The sequence below is a fragment of the Lygodium microphyllum genome, chromosome 20 (assembly GCF_053477565.2).
Source record: "Lygodium microphyllum isolate KBCC chromosome 20, Lygodium_microphyllum_v1.1.10, whole genome shotgun sequence".
Taxonomy (NCBI): Eukaryota; Viridiplantae; Streptophyta; class Polypodiopsida; order Schizaeales; family Lygodiaceae; genus Lygodium; species Lygodium microphyllum.
In genome coordinates, this window is record NC_141154.1 from 24,779,120 (window position 1) to 24,790,326 (window position 11,207).

The following is an 11,207-nucleotide window of genomic DNA, read 5'->3' on the forward strand; positions in this document are numbered from 1 at the left end:
TTCAAATGTGTTGTATGTTCCCGAAATCAGGAGAAATCTGTGATCAATTGCTGCCATAACTGATCTTGGTCATGAAGTGAGATTCAAGAAGATAGGTGCATAAATTCTTGACAGTGATGGCAAAGTTGTTGGCAAAGGAGAAAGAAGGAACAACCTATATGAGCTAAGTGCTCTTACAGCCACTGTTGGAGTTGGCATAAGTAAGCTTTGGCATGAAATGTTTGGACACATTGGATTCGTAGTGTTGAAGGAGATGCACAAGCAAGGTATAGTTTCTCACCTACCTCCAATGAGTGAATTGAAGGAACCATGTGAAGCTTGTATGATGGGCAAGAAAAAAAGAAAGGCATTTCCACAAGAAAGCAAGAATAGAGCACATGCTTCTCTAGAGTTGGTGCATGCTGACTTGTGCAGAAAGATGCATACACAAGCCTTGGGGGGATCTTACTATTTTATGTTGATTGTCGACGACTATAGTAGGAAGACGTGGGTGTACTTCCTTTGTGATAAGGATCAAGATTTTGGTAATTTTAAAGAATGGCTAAAACTTGTCGAGAATGACACAGGGAAAAGTGTGAAGAAATTTAGAACAGATGATGGTGGTGAGTTCAACTGAAAGGAGTTTGAAGACTTTTGGAAGAGTAAAGGGATCAAGAATCAATTGACGATGCCTTACACACCTCAGTGGAACAATATTGTGGAATGCAAGAATCACACCATTCTGGAGATGGCAAGATGCATGCTAAAGGGCAAGGGATTGCCTAACCATTTTTGGATTGAAACTGTTAATACTAAAGTCTACATTTTAAATCGGAGCTACACAAAGGCTCTCAAGGGAAAAATACCTCATGAGGCTTACACTCGTAAGAAACCATGTGTCTCACACTTCAGAATTTTTGGGTGTGAATGTTATGCACATATTCTAGATAAGAAGAGAAACAAGTTACAACCAAAAAGAAAAAAATGTATCTTCTTGGGTTATAGTGATGAGCAGAAGGCTTACAAATTTTATGACCAAGAGGCAAAGAAGATCATTGCAAGCCGTGATGTGGTGTTCAAGGAGCATCTACATACAGTGGAGGAGGAGAAGGCAAGTTCTTCCACTTTATCATCAAGAAAAGAAGTAGACCACTATGAACCTATCCCAAGAGCTCTCCCTATCCTTAAGGAGGAGGAAGCATCATCTATAGATGATGAGGAAAAATTTCACCAACTTGACATCACCCCACCGGAAAAGCCATTGCTGCATTGGGTGAAGTAGCTCTATGACCACAATAATCCTATGCCCACATCTGTTGAGGAGAAGGCAAACAGACCAAGGAGGTCTCAAAGAATAGAGGAAAAAGGGAAGTAAAGAAACCAACTGACTTAGAAGAAGCACTTGCAGATCCAGCATGGAAGGCAACTATGCAATCCGAGTATGAGAGCATAACGAAGAATGACACTTAGGAGCTAGAGGATCAGCCAGCAAAGTCAAAGGTTATTGGCACCAAGTGGATTTGGAAGGTAAAGTATCAAGCTGATGGTACCTTAGAAAAGTACAAAGCTAGACTAGTTGCACAAGGATTTTCACATGTTGAAGGGTTTGATTTTCAAGAGTCATTTTCCCCAATTGCCAGAATGACCACTATTTGCAGAGTACTTGCAGTGGCTGCCCACAAGCACTGGCTAGTTTACCAAATGGATGTTAAGTCAGTGTTCTTAAATGGTGACCTCAAGGAGGAGGTGTACGTGGCTCAGCCACCAGGGTTTGAAGCCCCCCATTCTGAGAACAAAGTGTGTAAGCTGAAGACTGTATTGTATGGGTTGAAACAAGCCCCTAGAGCATGGTACCAATGGATAGATAAGTTTTTTTAAAGCTTAAACTTCAAAAGATATGCCTCAGATGCTAACTTGTATTACAGGGATGGTGAAAAGTTTGTAGTGATTTTCCTATATGTGGACGACCTTTTTATTACAGTTGACTATGAAGATATGATCAATCAAACTTAAAAGGCTTTGAGTTCTAAGTTTGAAATGACAGACTTGGGCTTGCTAAACTATTGTTTGGGAATTGAAGTCTGGCAAGAGCTAGGAAAGATCTTCATCTCTCAGAAGCAGTATGCATGGGAGATCTTGAAGGCATTTGGCATGACCGAGTGCAAGGAGATAGCTACACCTATTGAGTTGAATGCAAAGTTATCCGTTGAGAATACATCAGCATTGGGAGACATTGGGAGGTACAGGAGGATGGTCAACAGTATGATCTACTTGTGTGTAATACCAGACTAGATATCGGTTTTACTGTTGGTGTTTTGAGCAGGTTCTCAAACAAACCTCATGAGAGTCATTGGAAGGTTGGGATGCGGGTGCTTAGATACTTGAAGGAAACTCTTGACTATGGTATCACATACAATTTTGGAACTTCTCTTGTGGGGAATTGTGACTCAGATTGGGCAGGAGACAGTGATTCCAGGAAGTCAGTTTCTGGTTATTGTTTATCTTTGGGTTCAGGAATTTTCTCTTGGATTAGTAAGAAGTAGCCAACAATGGCATTATCTTCTACCGAAGTATAGTACAAGGAAGCTTGTTTTGCTGCATGTGAAGCAATATGGTTGAGAAGGATCCTACGGCATATGGGAGTGCAGGATGAATAAACAATTGTGTTGAGATGTGACAATCAGAGTTGCATTGCCATTGCCAAAAATCCAGTGTTTCATGCATACACCAAACATATAGAGATCCAATATCACTATGTGCGTGATTTGATGGAGGATGGGATAGTGGAATTGTCTACTGTCAATAGAGGAGAATGGAGCGGATATCTTCACCAATGCACTTACGAAGGATTTGCTTCAAGTTCATCTTCAGATACTCAACATTGGGCCGAGGAGATAGTTCATCTATGGGTAGATATTGAGGGGGGCTGTTAGATATGCTCAATGCCCCACCCTCATAAGATGCCACCAATGATCCATGGGGCTCAAAGTCGTAAGGCCCCCATTATGAGGAGAAGCCAAATGTGAGCCCAGACATTGATTGAGTCCTCACTTGTATATCAGATGAGATCTATGTGATCAGATGGCAAAAAGGTTTCCATTGTGGGTCTAATCTTTGGGTTGGACTGAGTAGTTAAGCTGGTAGCAACTCGAGGCACATTGCATCGAGTTGTGGGGTCCGATGGTAAAGGGAATATTCCTTGATCGACTAGTGGAGGCTCATATGGTAGGTCGGTCATGCCGACCTAACCGCCTTCATGGTCTATAAAAGCTAAACCCCTTCACAGCCATCGATCATCTATCTTTCACCCAGTCAGAGTTGTTCCAGCTAGCCTTAAGCTCTTCACCTATCTTATGTCTAGATCGCCATCTAAGCTTCATTGTGGAAGTGCACGGGTGGAAAGAGTCATCTTTGTATCAGTTTTTTAGAGCTAAATAAATTTTCTAATTCTCGTCTTATTTGTTGTGTACTCTCTATCTCCATTCTTTCTCAGATTATGTTTATTGTGCCATGTAATTTTTTCATCTATCATGGCATACATAAGAATGCCCACGGCTGATGCACATGGAATCTTGGCCATCTCGGCCCTCTGCTCATTTGTTTGTTTGGAGATAATCAGTCTGTGAAACCTTCACATAAGAAGGTAATGGACAGCCAATAGGCTTAACATCTTGCATGCGGAAACGCTCAAGGACTTTATGAATGTATTCCCTTTGTGATAGATAGAGTAGTCCCTGAGATCTATCATGCGTAATGGACATACCAAGTATATGAGACGCATGTTCCATATCTTTCATCTCAAAGCTCTTGTTGAGCTAAGCCTTAAGTGCATCTAGCTCCTCATGAGTTGTCCCTACTAAAAGCATGTCATCCACATAGAGTACCAAAATCAGTAAAGAACCGTCACAGGCTTTCTTCATGTACAAGCACGGATCCATAGCACTGCGGCTATAGCCCTGTGATTGCAGGAATGCATCAAACTTATGGTACCGTTCCCTAGGTGCCTGCTTCAAGCCATATAGACTCTTCTTTAGTTTGAACACTAGGTGTTCCCTACAAGGGTCTACAAAGCCCTTAGGCTGCTCCATGTAAATCTCATCATGCAAGTCCCCATGTAAAAAAGCCGTCTTGACATCCATCTGGTACAAGTCTAGGTCAAGCTGTGCAACCAAGGCCAAGACTAAGTGTAGGGTGGTCATATTGACCATAGGAGAAAAGAGTTCATCAAAATCAACACCATGCTCCTGCTTAAAACCCTTAGCAACCAACCGAGCCTTGTATATCAGCTTGGGGTGTCTAGGGGTACTTTTGAGCTTGTACACCCACTTGGATGGCAAAGCCTTCTTACCTTGAGGCAAGGAAATCAAATCCCAAGTCTGATTATTATGGAATGAGTCAAGCTCAGACTGCATAGCCCTCTCCCAAAAGTGACAATCACCCGTGCGCATAGCCTCATCATAAGTGAGAGGCTCTCCTACATCTGTAACCAGTACATAATCCATCGAGGGCCCAAAACGGTCAGGACGTTCGTCTATCTCTAGTAAAACCCCTCAATCTAGGCTCTATTGCCTGACCAACATCCTGTCTAACATCAGTATGTCTAATATCTAGGCCATGAGCATCAAGTGATGATGCACGCTATCTGGCTAGCCATGGAGTGGGCTGAACGGGAGTAGGCGGCTCCTCCTGAAAGATAACTCTGCGTACCTCAACCACTTTTTCAGGCTGCATATGCATTTTGTCCTCATGAAAGATGACATCATGACTGTGGATCACATGTACATCCTTACCTTCCTCATAAAAAAGTCCATAATGTAAAGTGGACCTCTAGGTGCTTGCTTCTGTAGCTCATAGAGTGCTTTCTTTAAGTTGCACACATATGTGGGATACTCTAAATGCTCATAACTTGTTGGTTGCTCCATATACACATCTTCTTGCAATTCAACATGTAAAAAGGCATTCTTTATATCCATTTGCTACAAAATCCAACCTTTAGCTATACTGTCAAAGAAATCACACATCTAACAGTTGCCATTCTAGCACCTGGACTAAATGTATCTTCATAATATATGACATATGTTGAGCATAGCCTTTTGCAACCAACCTAGCATTATACTTGCTAACTAAACTGCATGCATTATTCTTGTTTTGGTAAACCCACTTATCGCCAATAACTTTCTTTCCCTTAGGCAAGGGCACTAAATCCCAAGTCTTATTGGCTTCTAATGCAGCCATCTCCTCATCCTTGCTACATCCCAATGAGCATGACCAACAACATCCTCAAAATGAGTGAGCTCAACATCCTCAACTATCATCATTATATAAGCATAATGGTAAGATGCATAACCTTCAAAACTAAATCTTTTAACTGGGTATATGACCCTACTAGACTTTTGTACCACTAGATCACTCAGTAGAGCCTTTACATTACTCTATGCTCTTTATACACTTAGTGTCCTGACTAAAGGAATACCAAGCTCATCATCCAAACTCTCTGAACTACTAGAATCTCCATCAAATCCCAAATGATAAGTAGATGCATCATTACCATCCAAAATTTTTTTCTTTCCTTTGCCTTTACCTACAATACTTGTAGATCCACCTAAAGATGTGGTGCTACTCCTTACTCTCCCAAACCAAGGGCAAAACCAAGGGCTAACTATAGGTTGAGTATCAGAAAATGTTTGTAATCCACTAATGCTCCACGATTCTTGCTTCTCTTTCTAAACAAAGCTATCATGACCATTATCATCATCTATTACGTCACCATTAGATGCATACACAACTGCTCATCTCATCAAAAATAACGTTCGTGCTCACTCTGAACTCATATGGTGACAAGGTTATAACAACAATGCCCTTTTTTATCTAAAGAGTATCCTATAAAAATACATTTTCAACCTTTGGATCATGCTTCTTTTGCAACTCATTTGGCACATGAACATATGCAATACATCCAAACACTTTCAAGTGTGACACATCAGGCTTCTTATATGTAAAGCATTCTTCGAGGGTCATCCCATGAACTGTAGTTGTGGGAGCTTTGTTCATAATATAGATAATAGTATGAATAGATTCAAACCAAAAATATTTTGGCATATTCTTATCAGCCATCGATGCCCGTATAACTTTTGCAATATACCTATTTTTTCTTTTTGAAACCCCATTTTGTTGTGGGATATAGTTGCAAGTAAACTGTCTCTTTATACCATGAGACCTCAAGAAACACTAAAGTTGTTAGAGAGGTACTCTCCCCCTCCATTTGATCTCAAGCACTTAAATTTCAAGCCTATTTCTATCTCAACAGTCGCCTTGAAAGACTTGAAGTGCTCAAATATATCACTATTTTCCTTCATGAAATATATCCATAGCTTCCTTGAACAATTATCAATAAATGTGACAAAGTATTTGTTGCCACCAAGAGATATATGTTGTGTAGCCCCCAAACATCTATATGCACAATATCAAGTATATTTTTGCTCAAATCTCTATCATGCAAAAAGGATTGTCTTGCCTGCTTATCAAATCAGCATGCTTCTCACACTTTATGAAATTTTGCAACTCTAAAAGAAAGCAACCCTGTAAAGCCCTGTAACCATCATTTGGATTGCATTAATTTTGGCTTTTACATGTTTGCACATCCAATAGGTTTATGCCATATCTCAATATCTGAACCCCATCATTTTCCTTTAGCATACATAGCAGCATTCATTGCAAAAATTCCAACATCCAAAGGTAACATGCAGCCAACTCTACTTCCTTTTGTGACCAACCTGCACTTATTATTAAATTCTTCTACAAAATAAAATTTTGTATTAAAATCAAACCTATAACCTCTATCATTTTGGCCAAGAGACACTAAACTCTTTGTGATTGATGGCACATACAATACATCTGGTAGACTCTTTGTTTGGCCATCACGCAAGGACAAGGGAATCTTTCCAAAGTGTAAAATTGGATGGCATGAATTATCACCCATCTACACATCACTTGGATTTTGTAAGTCATGTATATCTCCAAGCCATTCAACATGACTAGTCACATGTTAGATGCACCTAAATCAACATAGCATACATCCTCATGTGTCCCTTTTCCTATAACAATATTCATCATATGCTACATAACAAACATATGCTCATTTTTGTCTTCATTCTATCATGAAGATGATGCATAGTTTTATTGTTGCAATTTACCACCGCAGATGTCATCCTTCTTAGCATAACAATGGGCTGCAATGTGACCTATTTTGCCACATTAATGGCAAGTAATACCGAAATTTCCAAAACCTTTATTTTTCCATCTAACTATTCCTCTAGAGCTTCCCCTACATCTAAAGTTTCCATGGCCTCCTGAAACATGCATTTCACCAAATTGCTTATTTAATATATTTTACTGGTTATAACCAGCATGTCCCATAACACGGCCTCTCAAAGAGGATCAGCCATGTCCCCTTCCTAAACTTGAGTATAATTCTTAGATTTGTTCACCATTTTTTTTAATCATTCATCCTGTATATTGATATTTTCAATGATCATGGGAGAGACCAACTCATCAAAATCTAGAAATGGCTTTTGTATATATACAAAAGTGACAAATGATTTTCAAGCCTTCTCATTATTAAGGCCACCCAAAGTAGATGAAACCAAATCATTATCATTAGGAATTGCATCAATCTCTACTAAAGTATCTACAATGCTTCTCACCTTCAAAACATACTCATTGACATACATTCTCCCTTTCTTCAAGGTATTCAACTCTTGCTTAAGTTGAATCTTTTGTGCCTTTCTATTTACTAAAAACATGTTCTCAAAATTTATCCAAGCTGCATATGAAGTTTCTACATTCTAGATATGTCCCAACATAGTATTATCAATGAGTACAAATAGCCAATACATCACCTTTTTGTCTTTTTCATTCCATTCTTTCCACACCTTTAATTCATCTGTAATCTTAGGGATGCTCAGCTCCTCTGGCTCCTTTTCTTCACATGAAACAAACTCATAAAGGCCCTTTCCTTTATATTTGGAAAGTATCTATCTACCTACCTATTGGAGTTGAATATCGAGGAAAGTTTTGGTAGGTAGCCCCTCCATGATTTTGCAAACACCTCTTCTTCACATTATATCTAAATATATTGGTTCTAGTGTTACTTATTCAACTCCAGTAGGTAGGTTGATAGATGCTTTCCAAATATTTACAGGCAAGTCAACTTGATGGCTATATATAATGATTTGGAGATCAAATCCATAAGATTCCAATAGTGATGGAGTTGTAGTATACAAATACATGAACATTACATCTTTTTCTTCCTTAATACTTCATCCTCAAATTGAAGGAATTGGATCTAGAAAATTGCACATAATAAAGGTGGTTAGGTAAGGTTGACTTTTTGATTGGAGGAGACCCTTTCACTATCCAAACACATGAGTTGTGTACTATCAAAAGTGCATCCATAAGTAAAATGTTTCACCCTAGGGAGATATATTTAGATCAAGTTACCATTGTAACATTAACCTTGAATTTCAGTAGGACCAACAACATTCTTGAGACTTTGGTAAAGATATGTCATGGGCTGGCAAACTTTAATATTCCCTCACACGTGTTGTTTCTCCTCAACCAAGTTTCTTTTGGTAACTTAATAGGACTCCAAGATGAACCAAGTCCACCTTCTCTAGAACCTTGTTATCACTTTTGTATATCCTAATTTTATTGTAGTTTACAATTACCTCCTAGCTCCCAGATAATGTCACACAAAATAGAGGCCAAATCAAAATGATTGTCTCTTGTAGCTTAATAGAAAATTATTTTAAAATTAAGGTTTCACCATCAAGATAAACATTGATAAAATCTTCATCTAAGTACAATGATATATGCATTGAAATAAGCGATAGAAAAAGCATTGGAATAAATAACGGTAAATAGCCACAACTTTACCGATGACTACTTCACTCAGTATATAGGACAATTATTCTGAAAACTTTAGAAAATCACATGACCCATATATTGGATGATTGCATACAAATTAACTTAGCATGGATCTACCTCTACAATCCCTTTGGAGGGAAAGATTCTTGCTATTCATGTGTGCTATCCATACATAGACTAGTGTACTAGTGTGTAGACCTATATAACTTACTTTTCCATCAAAGAGAAACAAGTGCATGCAAGTTGTGGATTCATAAAGTACTCTTGAGCATCTGTCAAACTTGCATCAACAAAAGAACCATAGTGAATTCATCTAATATCTCAACCACCATGAATTCTCAAAATCATCCAAAAAGTTCTAGTATGACAAATGATCATGATAGTAAGGCAAGCTACAAGGCACCAATATTGACCTCATTCAACTCTTATTTGTTATAAGGAGAGAGCACTTATGAAAATTTTCCACATAATTGCAACAATGCCAAGTGCATCCAAAGAGTCTTGAGCATCATCAATGTAACTTTCTAGAATTAAGAGAGGAGTATGAAGATTCTTCCAAAGTAAGACAAGACAACACATAAGAAGATTTATCTTTGGTAGGGAAAGAGTGTTCAAACATTATACCAAATTACTTCACCAATAGATTGATGTGTTTATCATGGTACGGCCCGTATTCTTCATTGGGGATTATGATTTTTTAAAAACAAAGACAATTTATTGTCAAGAATGTTCCTAATGATGTGTAAAGTCATGGATGATGTATTGATTGCATGGTAACCTCTCCTTTTAAGTGTGCGTGGATAAGATTAAAGGAAAACAAGACAAACCAAGGTCGAAGAAAACCCTTACTTTCACAAAAGGATCTATTTGCTACACCTTCACACATTTTCTTATTAATAGTGATTGAGCATTTTTCATTCCCATTTGCATATGAAGCATTCCTTTGCATACAACGAAGTTAGCAATTATTTTTTATTTGATCAAGTGTTCTTGAGGAAATCCAACTTGTTTTAGGTTCATGGGTCTCATGGGATATAAGTGAGGTTGAATGGAGTGAGAATGGTAAGTTTTGTACTTAGACAAGGGCTAAAGGGTCAAATACCTATTTAGAATGAAGGATTTCTTATTAATAAAGGGGTCATGATACTCAGTTGAAAATACCTAATTGACAATTATGTGGCAAACGTTGTTATGTGGGGGTAACTCCTTAGAGTTTGAAGCTCAGCAATCAGGAAGTAGACTATAATGCAATGTTCATATTAGTTTGAGAGTCTTCTAGCATCCATCTAGTTGCTCATGGTTGTAGGGTTGTTGGGGGTTGGTGTTTGAGGCCTAATAGTGAGCTTAGAGTGAGAGAGCCATTCTTAGACCCATTTTAGGTCCCAGCACACGTAGGTTTACACAAGAGAAACAAAAACTAAAAACATGGTGGTTGATGGTCAAATGTAAGGTGCAAACTTGTCAAGATAGGAAATAGGGAATCAATTGGAATAGTAAGCACCTAACCTAAGAAATAGTGCACGGTAGCCAATTGCAAGTAAGTTTAGCAGAACAAAAAAAAAATAGACCTACAATAGAAAACAACACCATGAATACTAGCACTAATATTTGTTACGATGTCAGAATAGGGGAGAGCATTGGAAATGTGAGAAACTAATATAAAAGATTTCACAAATACAAACAAAAGGAAGAATCCTCCAAAGAACAAAAGACCTCAAGAAGAATATGCTCTGAAAACGGAATCGACATATCAAAGCACAAGATAGTACAAAGCTCAAGTGTTGATTCACTAGAAGTGGGCATGGTCTCCCTCTCTCCACCAAGATGCAATTGAACTAAGTGATAGTGGAGGAGGGATCCTATCTATAAAAAGGCACAAAAAATACCAATGTCTACCAACTCACCAACCCAAAAGAGTACTGCAAATACAAGTCAACTAGCTAAGAACTAGGGCCCAAAATCAGCATGGCGAGCCTCGATCCTCTCTGGCATAAAACAAGGAAATCAATGTGGAGATATGCTAGGGTTCACAAAAGAAAACAAAACATTCAATATGAAACCATGACTAAAACACAAAGAACTCATATTCAAATGTAGACACAAATGCAAACACAAAATGTAAAGAACAAAGAAAGAGTAGGTGGTGGGGTCTAGTTAATTGCTCTATCCCTAGTTTTGCATAATAAATAATCAAGGAAAATAGTGATTTTGGGAATTGTCTTTCACAAAGTGAATCCGCTAGGATGTGTTAGGTGTTGAGCTAGCCTAAGTGGACAACACTGTTAACCTTAGTCTGCATTGTA